This window comes from Dipodomys merriami, unplaced genomic scaffold (genome assembly GCF_024711535.1).
Source record: "Dipodomys merriami isolate MVZ:Mamm:240054 unplaced genomic scaffold, mDipMer1.0.p SCAF_1, whole genome shotgun sequence".
Taxonomy (NCBI): Eukaryota; Metazoa; Chordata; class Mammalia; order Rodentia; family Heteromyidae; genus Dipodomys; species Dipodomys merriami.
This window is the reverse complement of record NW_027202270.1, coordinates 26,010,031-26,035,889: the sequence shown is the minus strand read 5'-3', so window position 1 is coordinate 26,035,889 and position 25,859 is coordinate 26,010,031.

Genomic DNA, 25,859 nt, shown 5'->3' with positions numbered 1-25,859 from the left:
TTCCAACCATTAAAGAGTGAATGGAGGGGCTGGGAAGGTGGCTCAGTGGTAGAGTGCTTTCCTTGCATGCATGAGGCCCTGGGTTGGATTCCTCAGTAACACATAAGTGGGAAAAGCCAGAAGTGGAGCTGTGGCCCAAGTAGTAAAGCGCTAGACTTGAGCTGAAGAGCTGAGGGGCAGTGCCTAGGCCCAGAGTTCAGGCCCCACAACTGACCAAAAAATTTAAAAAGTGAATGAAAAGGAGTTTTGCTCCAAGAAGACTGTGGCTATTAGATCCTAGATTTAAGCAGCAGAGGTAGGATGTCACTGTTGGCATATGTTGCATTGCAAAAAAAGAAAAATCCTTGGGAAAGTTTTACATCAACAAGAGTCCGGTTAGCAATCAATGAGTTGCATACTCTTTGTCACCCTTTCCAATTAGTGCCCACATCTCTTAGGTATCTGCCACACAGCACATGTACCTATATAACTTGGTAAATGTTACAACTTGGGTTCCCCAGGCAGCCCACTTTGAGACAGAGATCAGTGTGCTGAATATTTTTAGGAAGATCTTGGAATTCAACATCTGGAGAGAGGAAAAAGGAGAGGAAGAACAAAATTGGGAAGAGAGAGAAGCCAGACCTTTGGGAAGTTCTAAAACTGGACTGACTTCTCAAAGCTATCCCAATTGAGGTGAGAGGACCAGGCTTTTCCACCCCTTCACTAGCCAGTCTCTGGCACAGCTGCCCAAAGAAAGAGACAGGGCTGGGCACTGGTGGTTCATGAGCGTAATTCTAGCTACTCAGGAGGCTAAGATCTGAGGATCACAGGTCAAAACCAGCCTAGGCAGGAAAGTCTGTGAGTATTTTATCTCCAATTAACCACCAAAAAAACTGGGAGTGGAGCTGTGGCTAAAGAGACCGAGTGTTATCCTTTAACACAAAAACTCAAATGACTGCACTGAGGCCCTGAGTTCAAACCCCAGGACAGGCACAAAAAGAAGAGAGGAGAGGAGAGGAGAGGAGAGAAGGAAGGAAGGAAGGAAGGAAGGAAGGAAGGAAGGAAGGAAGGAAGGAAGGAAGGAAGGAAGGAAGGAAGGAAGGAAGGAAGGAAGGAAGGAAGGAATAGAAATAGGATGAAGAAGGAAGTGAAAAGGGACCTCAGAAAGGCATTATCACAGCTAATCTGAGACAACTCACTGATGACTGAGGGTTGTCTGACTACAACACCTCTGATAACACCTCCTGAAAAAAAATATTTGAGTCCATATTCTGCTGCTATAACAAAACACCTGAGACTGGGTAACTTATAAAGAAAAACCTTTGACTCACAATTCTAGAGGCTGAAAGAATGAGTTTGAGCACCCCCATCTGACAAGAATCTCATGCTCCACCATAATATGGGCAGAAAAGCAGAAGGGCAAGCGGGCATGTGCAGAAGAGACAGCAGAACAGGTGAACTCTCTTTAGAATAACGATGCGCATAAGAAAAGCATTAGTTCCTCTTAACCTAATCACCTTTTAAAGGCTTCACCTCCCAAAACTGCCGCCATGGCAATTAAATGCTCACCAAAGTATCTGAGTAGACAGATCATGTCCAAACCATTGCAAGAATCTAAGCAGTCTATATCCATGCCCTTCACAGGGAACAAGCAGGTTAGGCCTTTTAGGTTCGGTATTCATTCAGGCAACTCATACCGCCTCATTTCTGTGGGCATGGCACTAATCTACAATTCCAGCTACATCTTCAGGCTCAGACCAGAAGATTTTGTACCCATTGCTGTGTCCCAGTTTTCTCTGAGACAGTACAGTATGAAGAGCTTGCCTGGCCATTTCTTCTCACTGACAACTGCAAGAATTCAAATGGTTAGAATATGTTACAAACAAGTCCTCCAGTATTTAACAGAAGGCAAAAAAGGCATCTTGAGGTAACAGCAGGCTACTTTACCATGTAATATAGCCGAATTGCTAAGGAGAAATATACTGGAACTTCAGTCTCTCTCTCTCTCTCTCTCTCTCTCTCTCTCTCTCTCTCTCTCTCTCTCTCTCTCTCTCTCTCTCTCTCTCTCTCTCTCCTGATTTCTCCCTGTCTTTGCAGGTATTACTGCAGGGCAAGATGTCGTCCATAAATGATAGTCTGACCCTATTTTCTAAATTTCATTAAAACCCTGTATTCTTCGTCTTTATCTGAAAATTTCCTCTTTCAACTCTTCCAAAGACACTCCTGGGTCTGTCTTATTACCCAATAAGTAACCTGCTACTGTGCACGCCGACTGTAATCAAGCCTGTGCTGCAGTTCTAACAATGCACCTAAGTGTGCCACAGACTTCCACAGTTCACCCTGTTGTGTCATTTCACTTAATTAATAAGCAGAACAAAAGATTTGAGAAAAGGAGGAAATTTGATTACGCAGCGTTGTAATGGCCCACAAGGCTACTATAAAGACAGAGTGGGGTCTACCTCCCCTGAAAATCTCCATTTGCTCCACGATGGTAGAGTGGAAATGGCAGCTTGACTCCTCCCAACCCCCAGGTGACCTTTAGCTGCATCTCTCAGTAATACCAAACCATTAGTCATGCCTGGGTCAGTGATGTGTCAATAATGGAATAATTATCGAAGGCAGCTTTGAAAGGAAGAACAGCAGCCTGGATTCAGACCTAGCTCAACCCAAACCGGCACCACGGTTTGTTGAATAAATGAGTCGATGTCGAATAAATGGCCCCTTTACATCTGGGGACCTAAAGACTACAGATTCCATTAATCCCGGGTTTATTTGTAGCAGCTAAATACCTCTTTAGAACAATGAGTGGCATGGCTTTTACTCCTGCTGACTGCATCCCACCCTTCCTGAGCAGAAGAAATTTACTGTAGTTAATGGCTCTGGCATTTTAAAAGGAAGTCAGTCAGCAGGGCTATTCAGAACACCTGTGTATTTGCAGAATGTTAGGCGCAGAGAAGATACAGGCTTGAGGTTCTCAAATTAGGGAGGTGTCACACTCTGCCAAGTCTCTTATAGCAAGGTATCAAGAAGAGAAATGAGGAGCATTCAGAGAGGCAATAATGGCTCCATAGGTTAAAGCCAGTGACACATGAAACAAACAGGCACACAGGGTGAGGCAACATGAAGATGGAGCCACGCAGCACAGGCGAGACCTTCACAGAACCCTTCCAAGCCCTCCCGAGGGAGAAAGCCTATGCTGACAACTTAGTCTTGGATCTGTCTTGGCTTCCAGATCTGAGATAACTTTCTGTGGTGTAAGCCAGTACGTGTGTGTGTGTGCGTGCGTGCGTGCGTGCGTGCGTGTGTGTGTGTGTGTGTGTGTGTGTGTGTGTGTGTGTGTGTTATGGCAGCCTTAGCAAAGTCACATGCAGCCAGCAGGCCCAAGTAGAAATCGTGGGCAACTTACTTAAACTCTACTAGCCTCTATTTCTTTAAAACTAGGACAAAAATGGCTGAGAATGTGGCTTGGTGGTAGAGTGCTTGCCTAGCATGCATAAAACCTGGGGTTCGATTCCTCAGTACCATATAAACAGAAAAAGGCAGAAGGGGTGCTGTGGCTCAAGTAGTAGAGTGATAGCCTTTAGCAAAAGAAACTCAGGGACAGTGCACAGGCCCTGAGGTCAAGCCCCAGGACTGGCAAAAAAAAAAAAAAGCTAGGACAAGAATACAGTTTATCTACTTCACAAATTTATTATGGGCTTCAAGAGTTCCCATATATAAAAGTACTTTTGAAATTCTAACATAGTCCAGTAAAGGAGAGAGAGCCTAGGCCCAAAAATGCTCAATAGCAGTTTTAACACTGTCACAGTCTTCTTGAAAGCAAAAGTTCAGTTCCCATAATGCTCTAAGTATTTCCTGTAAGTTCATTATCACTAGAATAAATCCTATGTCACTCACATCCAGTTGTCCAAAAGAGCTGCATGAAAAAGGAAAACCGTCAATGAACAAATGCCTTTTATAGGCAATTCCCTGCTAGTATACATCCTTACTGTGATTTGATGAAAACAGCACTTCCTGTGGTCTTTCTCCAATCCATCAAAAAAAAATCTTATAACCCTAGTTGAATTGTAACATTAGAGAAATTTCAATAGAAAAGTACTCTACCAAAATACTTGACCAGTCCCTCTTAAAAACCAGAAATTCAGGGTCATCAAAAATAAGAAAATCTTGAAAAACTGCCACAACCAACAGGAAGCCAAGGAGAGGAGAGGTTTCAATATAATGTCACATCCTGGATAGAATTCTTGAACAAGAACTAGGGAAATTGGAATACCTATGGACTTTAGTTAACAATAATGTATCAAAACTGGCTCATTAACTACAACAAATATGCCATGCTATCATAAGGTGTTAATAATGAGAGAAACTGAGTGTGGTGGCAGATATCTGTAATCCAGGCAATGAACACAAAGTTTAAGAATGGTAGCATCCTGGGGAGGGGACAAAGTGGATGTGTGTAGCAAGGTTCTAGGCCTTACATTGGGTGAGTTTTATATAACTTACATAGACATAATATATTCTTTGGTATGTATCCAATAAAATACGTATTTTTTTAAAGATAATAAAAACCCTGGTTATAGTATATCCAATCAGGTTCAGGCAGACAAGGAAACCAACTTCAGCTTAAAGAGAAAAGAAATTTATTAGTTAGCAAGATTTTGGGTGGCTCAGAGAATAGCCAGAAGGATAAGACATCCAGGCTATGGCTCAGCCAAGAATTCAAGCAGCAGAGCTGGTCCTACAATGACACCATCAAACACAGACACTAGAGCTTACATCTCCCAAGCGCCCAAGAGAGCCAGGTCCCCTCTCAGAACTGAAGGAGAGGACAGTGGCTGCCACCACAGGTCCTCATGGCTCCTGCGTCCTCACACTTCACCCTCTAGCTTATTTTCAAGTAGCCAATCTGCCAACCCATTAGTCCTGCCTACGAATTGGGAGTAGCTTCTTGTCTCAGGCTTTCTCTATCCAGATACAGTCATCAGTCAGATGCAGAAAACACTTTCACACCTGGAATTGATGGAGGGCCCTAAGAGGGGGCTATAGTGACCTAACTAAAGCTTCACACCATCAGAACAACTGCTATCCCATATCTGATGCGGTTAGGGACACCCAAGCCCTATTAACAGTTGTTAAACCTTAATGTTCATATACTGTTTAGCTTTGGGATAATTATATGCTGAAGTAATTGTTTTGTTGCAGATACAGAACTAGTATACACACCTCGTGATGGAGTGGGATATACTCTGAATACAAGAAATGTTTCCACCTCAGTTATTCTGGAAAGAATTTCATCTTCTGCTCTTGAATAGTCAAGTGTTTAAGGAAGGATAACTGTCAACTTTCAACTATAAACCATTTTCTATTCTATTCTATTGTCTTCCAAAATATCTTCAGACCAAAGGGAACAAAGCCCACTACCAAAATATATGTTAGGTCATATTCAAGGGTCATATAATAAGGCACTGAAAAAAATGTTTTGACACATTTTTCACATCACCATTTTTCTTCTTATCCTCAGCGGTTTATTTGAATTTTAGAAAAAAAATGAGACCAAGAATAGAACTGGGACCCTTTTTGTTCTATTACTTCTGAATCAAGAAGACCTTACTCGTCACCTCTTTTGTAATTTCTTTCTCTTTCTTTAAACTAAGAAATTTGTCACTCATGCTGTTTCTCTGACAATCAATTCATTGATCTTCACCATTCTACTCTAGTAATATTTGAAATGCAAATGAGGTCACAGGTCTCCTTTCCATTAAAAAAGGGTCATTCAGAAAGAGTAAAATTGTGCAGTTCTATAAATCCTCCATCTTTCTAATATGTATACATATCAATCTTTTTTCCTTTAATTTTCTTTTTTATCAAAGCAGAAAGTAAACTGCTGGCAAAGGCATATAGTGGTTAATCTTCCAAAACACAAGAAATCATTATATTGGAAGACTCTTTATTCATTTGACCGAAACCCCTCAATTTCTTAGACACTCAACATCAGCAGTATTAGCAAGTCTCTTTGTATCTATCATCTACTTCATGCATCATTCATATAAAAGGTGACCCAGGTCCCATTAGTTGACTAGATGATCTGAATCTTCTAGGTTACTAAGATAAGTCATTTCTAGTGGTCCTTCTTTTAAAGTTAATGGAATAGAACAGAATACATGCTACTTAAAAGAACACCCTGCTGGGAATGTCTCACTAAGCTAAGGCTAATTCTTTTCAGTATTTCATCCTTCTTTCTCACCCTTATTCTTGCTTTCATTGTGAAGGACTGTATTTCTGAATTTATTTCAGATCCAGAAGTATAGAAGATCAATGTCAAGGCCCCAGCTGGGACTTCACATACATGAATTGGAATTCATATCTGCCCTCTGGTGCAAGGCCTATTTCCCTGAAAGTGGTGCCTTTCTCCACCAGGCCTTGGTTAAGCCCATGAGAGCAACAGTCCAGTTGCTCAAAGGAAGCCATGTTGATCAAAGCCTCAAAGTTGAAGGCCTTCCCTGTAACACCCTATAGATCTGAGAGATTGCTCACCTCCTTATTTGCCATGAAACTGTCACTAATCTCAAGTATAATTAGGCCTTAAAATGTGTGTGTGTGTGTGTGTGTGTGTGTGTGTGTGTGTGTGTGTGTGTGTGTGTGTGTGTGTGTGTGTGTGTGTGTGTGTGTGAGTTTTGGGAGATTTAAGAAGGGAATCACTATCAAGTTCAAAAATCTTTCAACAGAACCCAGTAAAGTTCAGTGAACAGTTCAAATTCTGAAATTAACAGAGACTTTAATGGTTGTCCACTGCCTACCTTCCTACCATCATCCCCCACTTGGACATTTTATTTCTCCCATCCCAAGTTGCTTGGCATTTTCCATGAATGCTTCTGCATTCATGATGCCTAAGATGATTACAGCCTTCCGCCATCCTGCTAACGCTTCTTCATCTTCCAATGTCACTTATTTGCCAGGCATCTTTGTGGAATGCTGACTGACCCTGTTCTAGATATTTCTGCTTTGCTTTTACTTGTCTGTGCCTACCTTTTGGGATTTGTCATTCAAATTCATTTACCTGTCTACTATGCCCATTCAGAGCATCTAATCTTTCACTCATAAATTCTTGCCAACCCAAATCTAAGAGTCAAAGTGATGGCTGTTGGATCCACCTAGAATCTAAGGTGAACCAGGCCAATCTGACCAAGAATTATCTATATGAATTAAGTATCTCTTATCAAAAGTGCATGCATGCAGAAATGTTTCTAATTTGGGACTTTTGTCTGATTTTGGAATACTTGCATGCACATAATAAGATACCTTGGAAACAGGTCCTGAGTTGAAAGATGAAAAAAATATGCATGTTTCACATACACCTCATATTCATAGCCTTAAAATAAGTTTATACATTATTTGTATTTTGCCTACTCTTTGACTGTGACCTGCCACATGAAGTCAGGTATGGCATTTTCTACTAGCGGTACCAAATTGGTACTCAAAATGCGAAGCCCTGCAGACTTTGAAGCATTTCTCATTTCAGATATTTGAATCAGAAATGCTCAACTGTAACTTCAATAAAAAAAATTCCCCAATTAATTAAGGAATTTGTCATTATTCACTTAAATTATTTATATGTAAAAGGCATTTTAATGGCTTCATATATTTCAGGGGAACTTCTAACATACTTTTTTTTTGCCAGTACCAAAATTTGAATTCAAGGTTTAAACTAGTACTCATTTAGTTTGTTTGCTTGACTAGTTCTCTACCATTTGTTCCATGCCTCTCCCACAGCTTTTTGCTTATTATTTTAGAAACAGAGTCTCTTGGACTTTTTTGTACAAGCTGGCTTCAAACTGAAACACTACAGATCCCAACCTCCTAGCTGATCAGCCCACCACCAACATACTTCCTTTTTAGTCATATATTAATTATACAGGAGGAGGAATTTCATCAGGACATTTTCGTGCATGTTTGTAATATATTCCAATAATCTTACCCCTCCAACATACATTCTATAAATCACAACTAAAGCTCTAATAAGCTGTCTTTAGCTACTGTTTCAAATGATGCAAAACCATCACCCTGCTGAGGAATTATTTCAGTGTCCATGCTTCATGCTTAAATGGCTTTCTTATGTCTCTAAATATACAGACATACAAGACCTGACTTCCAGCCCATTCTATATTCATAGCCTATTAGACCGCTTAACTAGTTTCCTGCTGTAGTAGTCAAAACACAGATACAGACATAAAAAACATACACACCAAACACCTTTAAAAGATCAACTAAAAGAGAGCCTGTGTGATTTTCCTAAGATATGTAATGGACAGATTTAGGGAATAGTCAGCTAGTTCTGGTAGTTGAAATGACATTATCAGAATCTATAGTTTATAGATCTCTTCATTCCTAACACAGCCTCATTCCCAAAGAGGTACATGTATTTCTGGTGAGAAGCATAGACATAGCAGACCATTTCGGGACCCCAGTCCTATTTCCTCAGCCTACCTCAAGTTTCAGCTGGAGGTGGGGTAGACAGTACCTAACTAAGGCATTAAAGTCCAGTTCAGCCTCCATGGTACCATCCACATTTCTGCCTTGACCAGCAGCACTCTCCAGCCTACAAAGTTGTATTTGCTGTTGCCTATTGAACAGAAATGTCTAAGCTGGAAGTGCAAAGCTGCTCACTCTCTTGTAAAAGAGGGCAGAGTTGGTCAGCAAATGTCCCCTCCTCAACACAATTCTCACATGCCATCTTTAAGGTCCATCAGAAAGTCCCAGGGACATTCAGCCCAGTTTGTCTACAGTGTAAACAGCCCAAGAACACTTTCATTTGCTTTTTCTTCCATCTTTGTCTTGATCTCCACACCCCCACTTCTGTTTCCTGAGACTATTGCCAAAAATTAATTACTTATGCATACACCTTAGTTTCAGAGAAAGCCAAACAAAGTTAATAGGCATCTGTTATTATTTATATCATCTGAGCCTTGAAGGCAATGGGATTACATGAGAAATCTCTCCCTCCATCTGACAGGGACATCATAGCCAAGTTACAACTCCCTATGTAGAACCACTATTGCATAGTGTTTATATACATAGAAAAGCAGGGGTCAAGTTTGCTGCCCTCAGCTTTTTCTTGAGATAATGAATGATAAGTAAGCCTTGGGTCATGCACACTTTTATTCAACATCCTATGTCACCTCCAATCTACCTACTCCTCCTTGTCCCTACCCCACACTCAAGCTGGCACCGTGCCCACCTGTCAAAATGTCAGCTATTCTTCACTGTGCCCTTGGCCTCAGAGTTCTTGATGTGCTAGGAAAGGTAAGAGCAGAAGACAAGCTTTAGAAAAAAACAAGGGTGGGATTACATTTGCCTGTATGTCCTCAAGTATTTTCTCTCCAGCACACCAAAAGCCTTCTGACCAGACACAAAGTAAGTATTCAATAAACATGTGCAGATTGATAAGTGAGAAAATTCCATTTTAAGTGTATTTCACTCCATTCAATATGAAAATGATTATTCCTTTTCTCTTTATGAAGTTTCTCTAAAGTAACTGAATATTGATAAAGTTGTTTTTTTTAACAATGCCAAATATCAGGAGATCTATAGGACAATGTTTCTATCTATAATAGTACAGACATTTACAGTCAGAATTCACACTTGCAATAATATTTGTAATGCTTTTTAACTTAGACTTTTTATATGGTGCTATTCTAGATGCTTCTTAATATTTTTATCATAAAATTGGACTGATGAGAAAGGAAGACTGGTTTAGACCTAGTGGTATTTAGGATAGATTACAGAGTAGAGTGAAATGTCTTAATATCAGCAGACTTTAGAATTTTCATAATAGTTCAGAAATGACAAATGATGGCGACAGTAAAATTGGAAACGGAGAATGAGTTAAAAAACATTCTACAGACAAAGGCAGGAAGATGCTGGTTAGACAGTTGCTATGGGGAGAGAATTTCAGCATATGAAAGTGTGCAAATGTGAAAATGAGTGAAGATTCCCTAATGAGCCTAGAGAAGGAACTAGGGTGGGAGGTATTCTGATGAGCTAATTTTACCCTTAATCAGTTTGGAGTTATGGAAAAAGTCAAGTTGGCATTGCCCATTAGACATTTGAGAATGGGCAGATAACATTCAGAAATCATGAGCAGAGATTCAGATTTAGATATTTCAACTCAATTGGCATTGGCAAATCCTATTTTGTCCAAATCCTGAGTCCTGTTTATGTGATTATAGCCCCTCAAAAGAAGTTTCCTTTAGGCTATCTTTTTCTTACTTTCCCGAATGGACTTTGTATTTCCATAATCTAGAAAAGGTACAAAATTCAAGTAGAGCTGGTATTCTCTTTTTTAAAAACACTGTGCCTATTCACTTACCAACTTTTCATCTCTTGTTTGCTAAAGGTTCACAGTCCCCACCAAGTCACATTAGCACACTTACCCATTTCATGCACGATCATCTGTATTCCAGCTTGAAGCTGTTTGTTCAGTTGGGTCAATAGGTATTTATTGAGCATATAATATGGCCCAAGAAGTGTGCTCACACAGAGGGAATGAAGATGATTAACATGTAACATCTTCCCTGAGGAGCTATGAGTCTTAAGAAGACATCAGCAAGGGGCTGGGAAGGTGGCTCAGTGGTAGAATGATTGCCTTGCATGCATGAGGCCATGGGTTCGATTCCTCAGCACCACATAAGCAAAAAAAGGCAGAAGTGGTGCTGTGGCTCAAGTGGTAGAGCGCTAACCTTGAGCTGAAGAGCTGAGGGCCTGTGCCCAGGGCCAGAATTCAGGCCCTATGACCGACAAAAGAAAAAAAAGAAGAAGACATCAGCAAGTTAGGTAAGAGCAGTTAGGAGATAAAGAAGAAGACAGCTGTCTGGCTTAAAGTGCTCAAAGACAGCTGATGGAAAAAACACACCTAGAACAGCATGTAGAAATTTTTCAGGTGGGGAAAAGGAGAAGAAGCAGGGTCTTCCAAACAGAAGTGAGGCTGTGTGGGGGTTGCAGGGGTTAGGAACCAGTTGGTTCATTAAAGGAACTAAGGAAGGCTCAGTTAGAGGTTAGTTGACCCAGAGAAAGGGGCTGTAGAATATCACATAAAGTCACGTCAGAAATTCATCTTGGCCAAAGAAGAATGGATCCAGGAACCAGAAAAAAAGTGTCTAGAAGGTATGGCTTAAGAACAACTATCAGGGGGCTGGGAAAGTGGCTCAGTGGTAGAGTGCTTGCCTTGCATGCATGAGGCCCTGGGTTCGATTCCTCAGCACCACATAAGCGGAAAAAGCCTGAAGGGGCACTGTGGTTCAAGTGGTAGAGCACTAGCCTTGAGCTAAAGAGCTGAGGGACAATGCCCAAGCCCAGACTTCAGGCTTCAGGACTGGCAAAAAAAAAAAAAAGAACAATCAGAGAGAGCAGTCCTTATCTAATGGGGTATTTGAGTGTCAGGGTAACCAACCATGTACAACTAAGGCCAATGACCAGTAAATTTTACATCTCTTAATGTGGTTTAAGCTTAGATCATTAAAGCCTATTCCTTTTGTTTGTCTGTTTTTGTGCCTACTGGCACAAACTGGAACTTGAACTTAGGACCTCATGCTATGGTTCAGTTGCTTAGCTGGCATTCTACCACTTGAGCCATGCCTCTAGTCTCACTTTTTTCTGGTTAATTGGAAACAGTCTCACAGACTTTTCTGCCTAGAATAACTAGGCAGAAACTAGGATTACAGGCATAAGTCTTCAGTGCCTGGCTGTTAAAGCTTGTTTCTAATTACTAAAGTGTGTGTGTGTGTGTGTGTGTGTGTGTGTGTGTGTGTGTGTGTGTGTGTGTGTGTGTGTGTGTGTGTGTGTGTGTGTGTGTGTGTGTGTGTGTGTGTGTGTGTGTGTGTACTCTGGCAACAGGCCCTACCATCAGACTCAGATCCTACAATGAAGATCACTATGAGCTTCTTATTCATCTAAACTGCTTTCCCTCTCTCAAAATTTCTTCAGTTTTCATGCTATGTCCCCTATACCATTAGACTCATTATATATTAGGATAATTTATCCATAAATAACAAAAACCTATTCAGAAATGTTGAGTTTATCCTAGGGGCAGGGGAGTATCTTACAGAAACTCAAAGCAGAAATACATCTTGACTGCAAAAGACTGGATCATAGGACCAAAAACAGCATCCGGGAAGCATTCTCCATCTCTTATCTCTGCTTCAATATGTGTGCTGTAGAGTGCAAAGAATAATACTAAACAGACATATTCTGCTTCTTCAGAGTGAAATGCCCACTACCCAGCAAGGAAGTATTCCAAGTTCCTGCTTCCAATAACAATTATTTCTTTGTCATTCTCAATTTCAAATCTCCAGGGAAGGGAATCAGCCTGGATTAGGGAAATAGCCTTGAACCAATTCATCTGACAACCAATTCATCTGGGCCAGTGAGGAGGTTCATCCTGAGCTGGGAAAACTCTCTACAGAGTTATTCACAGTAGGTAACAACCCTAACATCACCATCACCTAAGCAACTAATTCAGGGAGTAGTCTCCAAAATATCCCTACCCCCACCACACAACCACACGCTGACAATATCCATACTCAGCTGTTGAGCCTATACTCTTATCATTGCATCTTATCAATGACCTTCTCATCCTTCTATGATGGAGCCACCTAATCCAGGTGATGTGGGGGTTAGAACATCATGTAAAACTTTTGTTTATCTACCCATAAGTTCCACCATTCCCAAAGTATGATAACTCTCAACAATAGCCCGTGGGGTGGATTTATTTTTATAATACTCTACAAGCCATCCCCACTCCACACAGTTGTCTACTGACTGGTTTGTGTATTTATCCAAACCATGTTCTCTCTTTTGCCCAATTTCATGGTAGCAATCTCAATTACCAACGGACAGTGTAGCATGATGACATGATTATAATATACGTACAATTCAGTTAGCATGGTACTGTGCAAAACAAGAACTGCCTGCATTCTGATTTGATTAACGGATGGACTAATAGGCAAAACACGATCCCACATAGACGTGCATCGGCTATTCTGAATTCTGTCATTCTGTTCAACTCCCTTCTCAAGTCTCCCTTTTACAGAATCAGAAATTAAAGAGACTGGTGGGTGGTAGGGCCGGAAGGTTTCTCAGGCTACTTTCCTTGCTCACTTATCCTGTCAATTTTCATTGTTACTCTTTTATTGTCATCAAGTTTATGAGAGAAAAAGATGGCATCATATTAAGGCATAATTAGGATAATAAACGGGAGCTGTGGTTTGTTTTTGGACTGAATCCAATTGGGTAGCACACATAATCACCTCTAGCTGACTGCTTGATGATTGTGACTTTGACAAAGTGGCATTATTTACTGCTAATGGAGGAGATGATGATTTATTACTAATTACTCTCTTTTTCAACAATTTTTATATTATGTTAAATGAAGGATTATAGTAGGGTAATAAATATTCTCTAGAGGAAAAATGTCTGGCAGCAGAGTTCATGAGACTGTACCCGGAGGAGAAGATCCATTTTAATACTCAGGACCAGACTTCAGAGAAACCCAAACTAAATAATCCATCACTGACCTCTCTCCCATCTCTCCGATGAGCTCTTTTTTCCTTCCTTCAGGAATCTCCACTCTAGTGCTTCAAGCCACGTCACCTACCGACCATCAGTTTCATTCTTTTTTCCTCCTGAAAAGATACTGGGGAAAGAACTTCAGCCAGTAGCATATCCTAGGTCAGTATGGGTTTCCAGAAACTCCTGAGGATGAGGGGAAAAAAGAAAACATTAACCTTTCTAAGTGGGAACTGAAGATGCTTTTAAGTATCATGAGTATGAAGAGTGTACAGAGAAAGAGTCTAGTGACAGAGGGGACAAAAGGTAAATGTGGAGTCCTGAATCTTACAAATAAGGGTGTGACCCTTGGGACAAGATGGGGATGCACTAACAAGTTAATCACATCTCTTTTGGAAGAGGAACAGATGCAGACTTGGGTGGCTCTAATTGGTAGTGTTGGACTTGAGCTGATGTGAGAAGAGAAAGTTCTCAAATCCTGGCACAAAATGCAGAATGACATAGATAGAGTAGAAGATAGAGTGGAAGGCTAGGAGAAGGAATGAGAGATTAAGGAAATCTGAGCAAAAGATAGATTGAAAGCTCCTTGAGGTGTACAAAAAGGAGATACCTTTTAAAACTTCTTTATAATCTCTACAATGCCTAGAACAGTTGTCCAGAGCAGAGAATGCTCTGAAACAGTGTATTGATTGAGTTTTGGCTGCTGGATTAAAGGAGAGAGAGCCAACACTCACCACATGCAAATCAATTAATGATTTTTTTTTTGGCCAGTCCTAGGGCTTGAACTCAGGACTTGGGTGCTACCCATTAGCTTTCTCAAGGTTAGTGCTCTACCACTTGAGCCCCAGCTCTACCTCTGGATTTTTGGTACCTAATTGGAATGAGAGTCTCACAGACTTTACTGCCTAAGCTGGTTTTGAACCATGATCCTAATATCTTAGCCTCCTGAAATTAGGATTACAGGCATGAGCCATGAGTGCCTGGTTCAAATGAGTAATTTTTTTTTAAGATTTACAGACCAGATTTGTAAAAGATGCTATCTCTTACTATCAGGAAGTGCAATATCATCAAGTTAAGCTAAATTATTATTTTCTTCCTGTTTCACTAGTGGTTTTCATTGCAAGCTAAAATTCCATATACTTTATAATTAGCACACACAGCAGTATCTGAATTTAATGTGTACTCTTGATCAAATTTTATTGTTGAGTAAGTTGCTCTTGGGGTTAGCTTACAGTATTGTTCTTACTAAACTTGTAGACCTCTTATTAGAAAATGTGGTTTCTTTTCACATTTTTTAATATTATATATTTCTTTCATTTGAATCCTATATTCAGACTGCCAAAAATATAAATTGCTTCATTGATATAAATAAATTTAACAATGTTTTACATTTTCTGGAATATTTATGTGTAATCACTGAGCTGACAGCCAAAGGTACCAACCATCTCTACCCTAAAACTCTTGGGGTCCACCCAGACATATATGTACCTCTCAGTAAATGCAACATTGGATTCTTGCCATCACCTCCATGCTAAACAAATCTTAAGCAGTGATTTGTGAATTAAGTCTTAAAGGATGAGTAGAAATTAACAAGGCAGAGAAGAGAGTGTAAGACAATTGATGGGGGGGGGGGGACAGAAGATAGACCATATGAGGTGGATGCTAAAAATTTTCTTAGTCAAATTTTAACCAATAGGCAACTTGTGGCTCTAACTGTACTTCTAAGGAAGTACAGTTATTCCTTAGTATTCATGTCCCTCAAACCACCGGGAATCTCCAACAGCACAAAAATCCACTTATTCTCAAATCCCTTCTATTAAATGGTGTATTTCCATATAACTGATGTGCATCCTCCTATTTATTTTAAATTATCTCTAGTGTATTTATAATACCTAACACAGTGCTCTGTAAATAGTTGTTAGGCTGTGTTGTTTGGGGAAAATGACAAGAAAAATGTCTGCACATGTTCAGTACAGGCACAATTTTCAAATAAATATTTTCATCCCTCGGGAGTAGAATCCACAGATGTAGAACTAACAGATAAGATATGGAGAGCCAACTGTAATATGATTTTATCTGTATTTTAGAAAACACACTGACACAGTGCAGAAGATAGATCTAAAAGAAAAGAGAACTAAAGAGAGCAGCTGGGAGTTATCCTGGTAAGAAAGTAAGAGGTAAGTTACCCAGAAAAGAATGAACAGTCTCTAGGGATAATTCCTCAGACTTATCATGACTTATAACTCATTAAATATATGAGCATGAAAGAAAGAGAGGACCTCAACATTTTAAATTTTACCCTGAATGTGTTTGAGAAATTTTGTGAGGAAAGCATTGTATATATTTTTTAATGGAATTTCACCTTAGGCTTTGTCTTCTAAAGAACTTTCATCTAAATGGAAGAAACAAGTATTTGTACCAGAAAGGAAGAAAAATGAACATCCTTTGAGCACTTACTAAGTGCTAGATTTAGTCTAAGCACTCATATTTAGCCTAAGCACTCATATTTAGCCTTCGTAAAAGTCCTGCAGTATAGATATTATGTCATTTTTGCACACCGAGAAGCTGTTATAGAGACAAAAAATGAAGACTACTCAAGCAGGCCTCAAGGTCATTCGGCTAGTAAATGGCAGACCCTAAAATGTCAAATCAGGCTTTGGGGTTTTGAAATAAGTATATTTCTTTTCTTCCCTCCTATAGTTACCCCATGAAGGATTGAGTTCTGCCTTGTTCCCTAGGGTAAAGCAAAGTACCAGGTGTGTGCTCACATGCTTATCTGCAGACAGGTCATTCTGACCTTGTCCCTAGGAGACAACAGCCCCCACACCCCAGGTGGAGCATTCCACTGTGAGCCTCATCAAGGACATGCCCTTGGCCTCCAAGAGACCATAACCTATTCTTTATTTTCTGCTTCCTTGTTAAACTCCATGTAAGCCCACCCCAAAATCCAGTCCCTGGCACAACCTCCAATCCTATGGGAAGGTCTGTGGCCCTCTCTGATTCTCAATAATACACAGCCCTCACCTGTTGACCATCAAGTTAGACCTATTCCTTTCCCGTTCTCCTCCATTTTCCCAAACCCAGGCTGCCTGGGTAAAAGATGGAGAGAAGCAAGCCCTTCACCCCATAGTACAGTAAACAAAACCTTCATAAAGTCTATATTCCTATCAGTAATTTCATAGTTAAGAATCCAAAAGAGAAGCCGGGCGCTGGTGGCTCATGCCTGTAATCCTAGCTACTCAGGAGGCTGAGATCTGAGGATCGAGGTTCAAAGCCAGCCCGGGCAAGAAAGACCGTGAGATTCCTATCTCCAATAAATCACCAGAAAACCGGAAGTGGCGCTGTAGCTCAAGTGGTAGAGCGCTGGCCTTGAGCTGAAGAGCTGAGGGACAGCGCCCAGGCCCAGAGTTCAAGACCCACAACCGACAAAAAAAAAAAAAAAAAGAATCCAAAAGAGATTTGAATTTTTACCTGAAAGTAAAAGACAAGAAGAAGTAAGTAAGCCAGTCTAGCATTCTGAGGAGGATACACAGAACTCTTGATGCCTCCGCTTCTATTGGCAGCATTAAAACTGGCTGAGGAACTGGCCATCAAAATTTTTGTGTTGTTTCATTTGTATCCTCAATAGCATTATTAGTACCAGTAAGAATTACTTACAAAGTATATCATATTGTAATGCAGATTCACATTTAGTTTTAAAAAATGCCAAGAAGTATCAGCACATATTTTTGAATTTACAAGAAAAGGTTTCTAACAAGATATGACTGAGTTGATTAGTTGATTCATTAGTTGATTCATATCCTACTCTGCTTTATGGTTCTATTAAAGAATATGACAGACCATGTGATTTATAAGAATGGAATTTCTTATAAATTCTAATACATATATTAGCTCACAGTTCTCAAGGCTGCAATTCTAATGCACAGGAAGATTTCATGTCTGCTGAGGATTTGGTCTTTTTTAAAAAAATAAGTTTTTTATTGTGAAAATACTGTACACAGGGGTTACAATTACATGAACAAGGTAATGAGTATATTTCTTATCACGCATTGTTGCCTCCTCCTTTGTTTTTCCCCTACCATCCCTGCCCTCCCATCTTCACAACTACACTCTCCCCCCCTCACCACCACCACCAAAATTGTAGTTTGTTTTTGGACATAGCATCTTGTACATCTCATTGCTGCAATAGGTCAACCTGTATCCCTTTACTTTCAGGATAGTACCTTTAATTCTTCAAGAGAAGAGAATACTATTTTTCATGTAGCAGAAGAAAGAAGGGATGAGCCCACTCCTAAAGCCCTTTTATTGAATCAGTAATCCATTTGTGAGGAAAGAGCTCTCATTACTTAAATCCTCCTATTAGGCCTCACCTCCAACATTTGGTGATTAAGTTTCCAACATGGAAGTGTCAAACCTTAATAGTTGGTTGGATTAAGGTATCCTTCTAACTTCTTCCAAGATGATAAATGGGGTACAAAAATATTTAATACAGATAAGATGGTTGCTTTTACGGGCTTCATAATTCAATTTAGCAGAAATTTTACTGTCATTAGTAGTTGTACAATGGAGCTGCCATTAAGCAAAGCTGTTTATGAATACAGTGCATCTTGATCTATGTCAACCTTTTCCACATTCTCACCCACCCTCCCAACCTAATTCTTCCCTTATTTTTCTTAATGTATTGCATTCTTGACTGTATCTCCCCTTCTCTTCTTTACTCATCTACCGCACTCCCCTGATTTCTACCCCCTCCCCTCTGCAAGAACCTATTTCCTGGTGCCTAATTTGTTGGGCTTTGACTTTGCCTTTCTAAGAAATTATACTAGTTGAGTTCTTCCTTGAGTTCTTCAGTTAGTACATTTGTAACCACATGCAGAATTAAATCTTAGTGACTGAAAATGTGGGGTAGTGCCAAACTTCCCACTCAACTCTTTTTATGGATATTGAATACCTAGGACTAAAATATTCTATCCATTTATTCAAAAAACATGTATTAATAACATATATGTGCTAACTATGTTCTGTATGCTGGAAGTACCTATGGCAGTAAGCAAGCTAATCAGAAAAGGAGCTTCATTATACAGGTGAAAGAATGAGGTGAAGAGTAAACAAGAACTCAGAAAACCAGTACAGATAATTCCAGAGAGTTGATTCATGCTGACTGCTCAACCAAAAAAGAAGCCAACATGGAGAATACTAAATTGAAATAGCCAACATTCTCATGCTATTTTAATCTATTTAATTCCTATTTCTTTTAATCATATACTTTGAATTTGGTGAAAATAGATATGATATTAGAATAAGAAAAGAATAAACAACTGGGCTTTCCAAGTGCTTTGTTTTACCTTTTATGAACAATGTAGAGGAATCTAAAATAGAAATTAATGAAATACATGAACTTATACTTTACTTTTCATTAGAGAACCATGAGAACTTCAGTGCCATAAATAGTTTTGTATTATGACAGTATTTGAGACTGCTGATGTCGCCAATGCTAAAACTAAAGTTGAGAACACGGAGTTATATATCCCAATATTCAGTGACACTCCTGAAAGACACACTAATAAGTGGCCAATACTAGTTCTGGAGTTTTATCCCTACATGTACAACTTGGAGGTATAAAAGAGAGAAGATTGTTTAGAGAAACTTAAGGAAGTAGTTTTTCCAGTCCCTGCCCCATGAACAGGAAATGAAGGTGTCCTGTTCCACTATCCCATATAAAGCCTTCAACAAGGGACTGTACCACAACCTTTTGTACCCAGGAAGACCAACATCTTAGCCTATGACAGAATTATCTCAGGGAACTGGGCAAGAAAGAGTTCATGGGGAAAACTGGACTGGCTTCCAAGTTAATAAATATCATTGCTGCAAAAACAAAGCTGGAAGGACAAAACTTCCTGAGCCATGTGCATGCCAGGGAAGCCATCTTGAAAACCCCTGCCTGCAGTGCATAAGAAACATAGTAAGAAAAATGAGTGTAATATAGGGCCACAGCAAACACATGAAAGAGGGCTACAAGAGATTAGCCAGAAAATATACTACTCTTTGCAGATCAATTCCCTGAGTGTGGGTGTGGGTGGTGAGGAGGATCTTCAATTACCCACAAAACATGTCTCAAAGAAATCCAGCACTGAGACATCTGCCACACGAAGAACACTGACACTCAACTACATGAGTACCAGCCAAGTGAGAAACTCTGCCGCCATCTACCTCTCCTCTATCATTGCCAATACAATTCAGTAAGAGTCCAGAAACAGCCTACTGAATGACACACCTGCAGTGGTACAGCAAAGAAGAGATGAGAAGGAAAACAGGCCAAACTCTACTGCCTGAGGGATCATGTCTTGTCTGAGCAATGCAGGAGGAAGGAGCACATTGGAGAAGAAGCTTCCATTAGATGGAACATTAAGGTTTTTTGTTTATATTAGATTGAGCTATATTAGATTAGTTAATAATCGAAAATAGCCACGCTCTGGTGGCCCACGCCTGTAATCCTAGCTACTCAGGAGCCTGAGATCTGAGGATCCCAGTTCAAAGTCAGCCCAGGCAAGAAAGTCCATGAGACTCTTATCTCCAATAAACCACTAGAAAACTAGAAATGGCGCTGTGGCTCAAGTGATAGAGTGCTTGCCTTGAGCTGAATGCTGAGGAACAGTGCCCAAGCCCAGAGTTTCAAGCCTCACAACTTACCAAATAAATTTTAAAAAATTGAAAATGAACCTGTTTGCTAATACTTTGTATGTGTCTGAATAGCTTTGAAAATTACCCAAATTGTCACCAACAAGGCAAAGAAGGGAAACATGATTAAGTATGATAAAGAACAGTTGGAAAAGAAAAATGACAGCTATATCTTGGTCTAGCCCTATCAAATCTATCACCTTAATAAGCCAGTGAGAGTTAAAATGATGAAAAAGCCACCAAAATGCTGAGTTAATCACAAAGATTACACCACCTCACCTGTCCAAGATTCCTTTATGTCTACTCTAGTTTCAACATATCTGTAACCAGGTGAAATGAGCTTATAAGAGACCAGGGACTAGTTTCTAAACAATTTACATATTGATTAGAAAAAGAATAAATTAAGGAAAAATTTAAGGGAAACCAACCAAACTAATACAAAATGAAGCTGAGACCAGGAAGCTAATGTTATAAGAGGAGCGTATTTATTAGTTATCTTCAATGTGCTAAGTGGTATTTAGAGGCATAAGGAGTCATAGATATGGCTCCTATTCTTAGAACCAGCTGGATAAAATAAATCCATGCTGAAAGGAAAAAAGACACAGTAGAAAAAAAGAATAAGCAAAGTAAGTAGAATCAAATGCTATATTGAGGTTTAGAGGATGTAGCTCTGTATTGAAATGTACTCACATGAAATAGAAGCATGGTGAATAGATTTGTATGACAAAAGAGGAAACAGACCATCCAGAAAGACAGAGGATTTTGAAAATGTTTTCCTGATGCAGATTACAAAGCTTGAGCAGAGATGATCCACAGTAGTCAATAGAGATTTCCATTATACAGACATCTGTTGGTAGTCTCATTATGGGAAAATCAAACACCCAAGAAATAGTGAAAAACCCTTGCTGAGAATTTTGCTCCTGGGAAGGATATCATTTGGAAATAGTTAATAGGGATAGGTTTTTCTCCTTAGTCAGAAAAAGAAAAATCAAATGACCGTCATAACCTGTCATGTGGTTTCAGGTGATAGGTTTCAGTGATAGGACTTCTAAATACTGGAGGAAATGAGTGGTCTAAAACTACATTAATGCAATAAGACTGAAAGGTAACTCTGAGAAACTATGAAGAATATAGGTGGCAAAAGGAATTATCTGAGTTCAAATTGGACCAGGATGAAGATCTCTTTTTGATATTTTTCTCTCTGAACTTAAACAAGCCCTTTGTTCTCTACAGTGACACATGGCCTTGGTTTTAGGTTTACTGATAAGTCCGTCATTTGATCTGAGTTTCCTTGTGAATCAGCACTGACATTCCAGGAAGATATGCCAAGGTACATATGGATGGGTTTGGTGATACTGTGTCTCCCTGAGGACAGAAGCCTTTCAGCCTTATTCACAGATGTTAATGTGAGTCATGCATACTAACCTACTTAACCTACCCTTTGCAGACAGTGAATTTGGTGTCTATGAATATGGGACATCACGAGGAGTTCTTCTGTGATATGTACATGCTGAAGCACTTGAAAGAGAGAAAGAGAACACTCTGAACATTGGAAGAGGCTGTTCAGGTCAGGGTTTTTTTTTCCTTCAGTAAGTGCACATTAAGTTATGCTGACCCAGATATTCCAATTTTGACTATTTTCCACATGCACTAGAAAATCCTGATCTCAGCAAGCATGTGGGCCCGGCGAGCTGGGAGGATTAACCTGCGGTCCTATCAGGATTCTTCATCATTTTAACGTGGCTTTTGCTGGAGTAGCAAGGCTGCACTATTCTCTCACTTGGGGAGTCATTTCTGTTAGTTCTTCCACATACAACAGATGGAAGAGAGGCCCTGATTTGGTATAAGGCCATCTCATACTTAATTTTTTTTCTTAATCTGAAGTATTCAGTTATTAAAGTATTTTTTGTTGTTGTTGCACATTTCAAGGAGATAGGGTTGAGATCTAAAACACAGTTCTAGGTCTGATGATTTCCTGAAGAAAAAAACATTGTCCCTAAGCAAAACCACTTAATCTCTTCTTTGACCACAAGATATAAGCTGTAGATTATAATGGACTAACGGTTCAAACCAAAATTATAACTTCTGATTGAGCAGTATGGCTTGGCCGCTGAAACACCACTGTAAAAAGCCCTGAAGAATGTGGAACCCAAGATGGTAGCTATTGTTTGTGAAAGCAGCGTAACTTCTGTGTTTAACTCTTTATTAACTAACTTCATCATCCAAATCTTATAATCAAAGCACAATCAAGGCAATCAAGAAGGTATTACCAGAATCAGGAAGCAACAAATAAACTCTAAGGCACAAAAGGCAGCATTTGTTGATTCATTCCAGAAATGTTTATAAGCACATGCCACCTGCCAAATGCTGGGGAAAGAGCAGGAAGTTAGGCCTGGTGTACACCAATGAGATGGTATCTCGTGTCTCTAGGACCAATATGCACCATGTCAACTTCAGAAAGGTGTCAGTGTCACCTGTATAATCTTGTAGCATTAACCTTGAGTGACCTCAAGTGATGTAAAAACTCACATGAAGCACTTAAAATTATTTGGAGGTAAGTAACAGTAAGCTCAACTCAAACTGCACCAATAGTAAATTTAATGAACCATCTCACATAGTGAAAATTTCAGAAGTTATATAAACTTTGGAAATCACTTGATGAAGACTCCAGCTCCCATGTTTGCTGCCCTTTTGACTTTTCCTTTCTCTATGTGCCAGTTTTATTTTCAAGCTGGCTTCCTTCTTAATGACAAAATGAAAGCTACAGCTCAGAATTCATATTCCCATAACAAGTCACCCATAAAAATGGGAGAAAACTTCCCAAGCAGTGACCGAATTCTAAGGTCCTCGCCTACCTTAGCTAGTAAAAAAAAGAAAAAGAAAACAGATTTTACTGAGTGACTTAGGTCAATCACAGTCCATGCCTGAATCTAGAAGTGAAGGTCAACCCTACCAACCTCATGGCTGCTCTTCCCACAGATAAAAAATGCTGAAGGAGAACCATGATAACAAACCTAAACCCTCATCTTGGCTATACAAAATTAGAAACACAAGATTTACCAAACATTTCTCTTTTCTTATGCCAGTTCTGGGCTTTGAAATCAGGGCCTGGGTGTTGTCCCTGGAATTCTTTTTCTCAAGGCTAGCACTGTACCACTTGAACCACAGCACCACTTCCAGCTTTTTCTGATTAGTTTATTGGTGATGTGAATCTCACAGACTTTTCTGCCCAGGCTGGCTTCAAACCACAATCCTCAAATCTCAACCTCCTGAGTAGCTAGAATTATAGATGTGAGCCACTAGCACCTGGTTTAAACACTTCTAGGCAGAGTCCTAGTGAGTTTCAGAAGGTACATACTCAACTTTGTTCACAAAAATCTGAAAATATGCCAACAGCTAAATAAAAAATATTTCTCAGTAACATTTCCTTAGGCAGTCTATAAAGGTACAAGTTTCTATTTCTGCTCCTGAGAACTGTGGAGGGTTTTCCCACAGCTCCTTCTAAATGAACTCCTCATTCATAAGCCCCAATATATTAACAAAGTGATCTTGAAAACTTAGCCACAAATGAGTGGCCCAAGCAAGAATCCTTGATCCAAAACCAGCAACCACTTGCTTCGTTTATAAAGTGGCCTAATATAAGAGCTCAGTATAACAGGAATTCTCTACCCTGAATGGTAACTAATTGAGCCTGTCGGATCCTCTTAGGGAATTTGAATGTAAGGCCTCTGTCAAAGTGAAGAGCTTTAACCTTCTTTGCAAGCTAACAATTTATCCTGCCACACTTTAATGGATGCTAGCAGAAGATGCAATAGTCTTGGTTAACAACAAAGGACTTATTACAACACTGTAAGTATCCACTTCATATTTATCTCTGTTTCCCTCGCCCTCCATCCCACTAAGACCCAAAGAGGTGACAGAAAACATCAGGTGATATAGTAGTAAGACTTTGTTTGCCAGAACAGCATAACCTGAAGGAGAAAGAATTTATTTTGGTTCATAGTTCCAGGACTTTTAGCCCACAATTGTCTGGTTCCATTTGCTGTGGACCTGAGGCAAAGCTGAACATCTTGGCCATGAGCTTCTGGTAGAGCAGGGCAGTTTGCTTCATGGTCGACAGAGAGCAGAAAGGGATAGAGGAAGAGATTCAGTTTCCAAAATTCCCTTCCAGCTAGGTTTTACCTCCTAAAGTTTCCACCAGCTCCCAAAATGGTACCACCAGTCAAAAAGCAAGTCTTGAACAATGGGTCTTTGGATGACATTGCCATTTTAAGCCATAACAAGCACCATACCTAAAGAATCTCAAACCTAAGATTGTTTTAAACCTGTCCTATCTCTGCCCCTAGAATTTTTTTATTTTAATTTTTGCTCAGGGCCTGGGCACTGACCCTGAGCTTCTTTTGCTCAAGGCTAGCACTCTGCCACTGGAGCCACACTGTGCCACTTCCAGCTTTTTTGCTTTTGTTTTTGTTGTTGTTGTTGTTGTTGGTTTTAATATGGTACTGAGGAATCGAACCCAGGGCTTCATGTATGCTAGGCAGGGACTTTACCACTAAGCTACATTTGCAGCTGCCCTAGATATTTTTATACAAAGCAACAAACATAGGTTTGTTGCACTCTGGAAGGTGGTATCATCATTTTCTTACAATATGCAATATCATCATTATCATCTGTCCACTATACAAATATTTATAAAAAGGGACTCTAGACCAAACTTCTCAATACCTCTGAGAATAAAATGTACAAAAATGTAGGAGATCCAAGAAGAGTTGCTACAACAGCATATAATAGAAAACTATAGAAACCCATGGCTGCAGAGAACAGATAGAAAATGCTAATACAAATCAGTAAAAAAAAATACAAGAAAATGAGAATGAGAGTTATTTACAGCAGAAGTAAAAACAAGCAAAACATGACACAAGTAGTCATGCTGATGGAACTGAGGTAATATTTCTAAACATGAGCAAGACTTACGTGCACTTACCAAAATAGATCATGTAGTATTTATAAAGAAGTGATCTAGCCGGGCGCTGGTGGCTCACGCCTGTAATCCTAGCTACTCAGGAGGCTGAGATCTGAGGATCGCGGTTCAAAGCCAGCCCGGGCAGGAGAGACCGTGAGACTCCTATCTCCAATAAACCACCAGAAAACCGGAAGTGGCGCTGTAGCTCAAGTGGTAGAGCGCTCGCCTTGAGCTGAAGAGCTAAGGGACAACGCCCAGGCCCAGAGTTCAAGCCCCACGGCCGACAAAAAAAAAAAAAAAAAAAAAAAAGAAGTGATCTGTGAATATGAGAGTGTTATTGAGAATGGAAATTTCTCACATTGTTCACTGATCCTGTAACCATAGTCAAGGAAATCAAGCTGCAGTCTGGATATACTAGGCTTAGGAGATTTGTAGATTTGCATAATGTAGACATAGACTAAATACTGGACTGATATACCTGAGAGAGCAGAGCATGGGGGAACCATCTCTATCACAGGAACCATTTATGTTAAAGAAATTGATTTTGCAGTATTCTTAGCTTCTTGCATTTTATCCGTTACTTTGTATCTACATCCAACCTTTTCCAGATAAGAAATATTTACTGTCTTTTGTCAGATATATTAATTTCCAGGTAATGTTTTGATATATCAGTCAACAC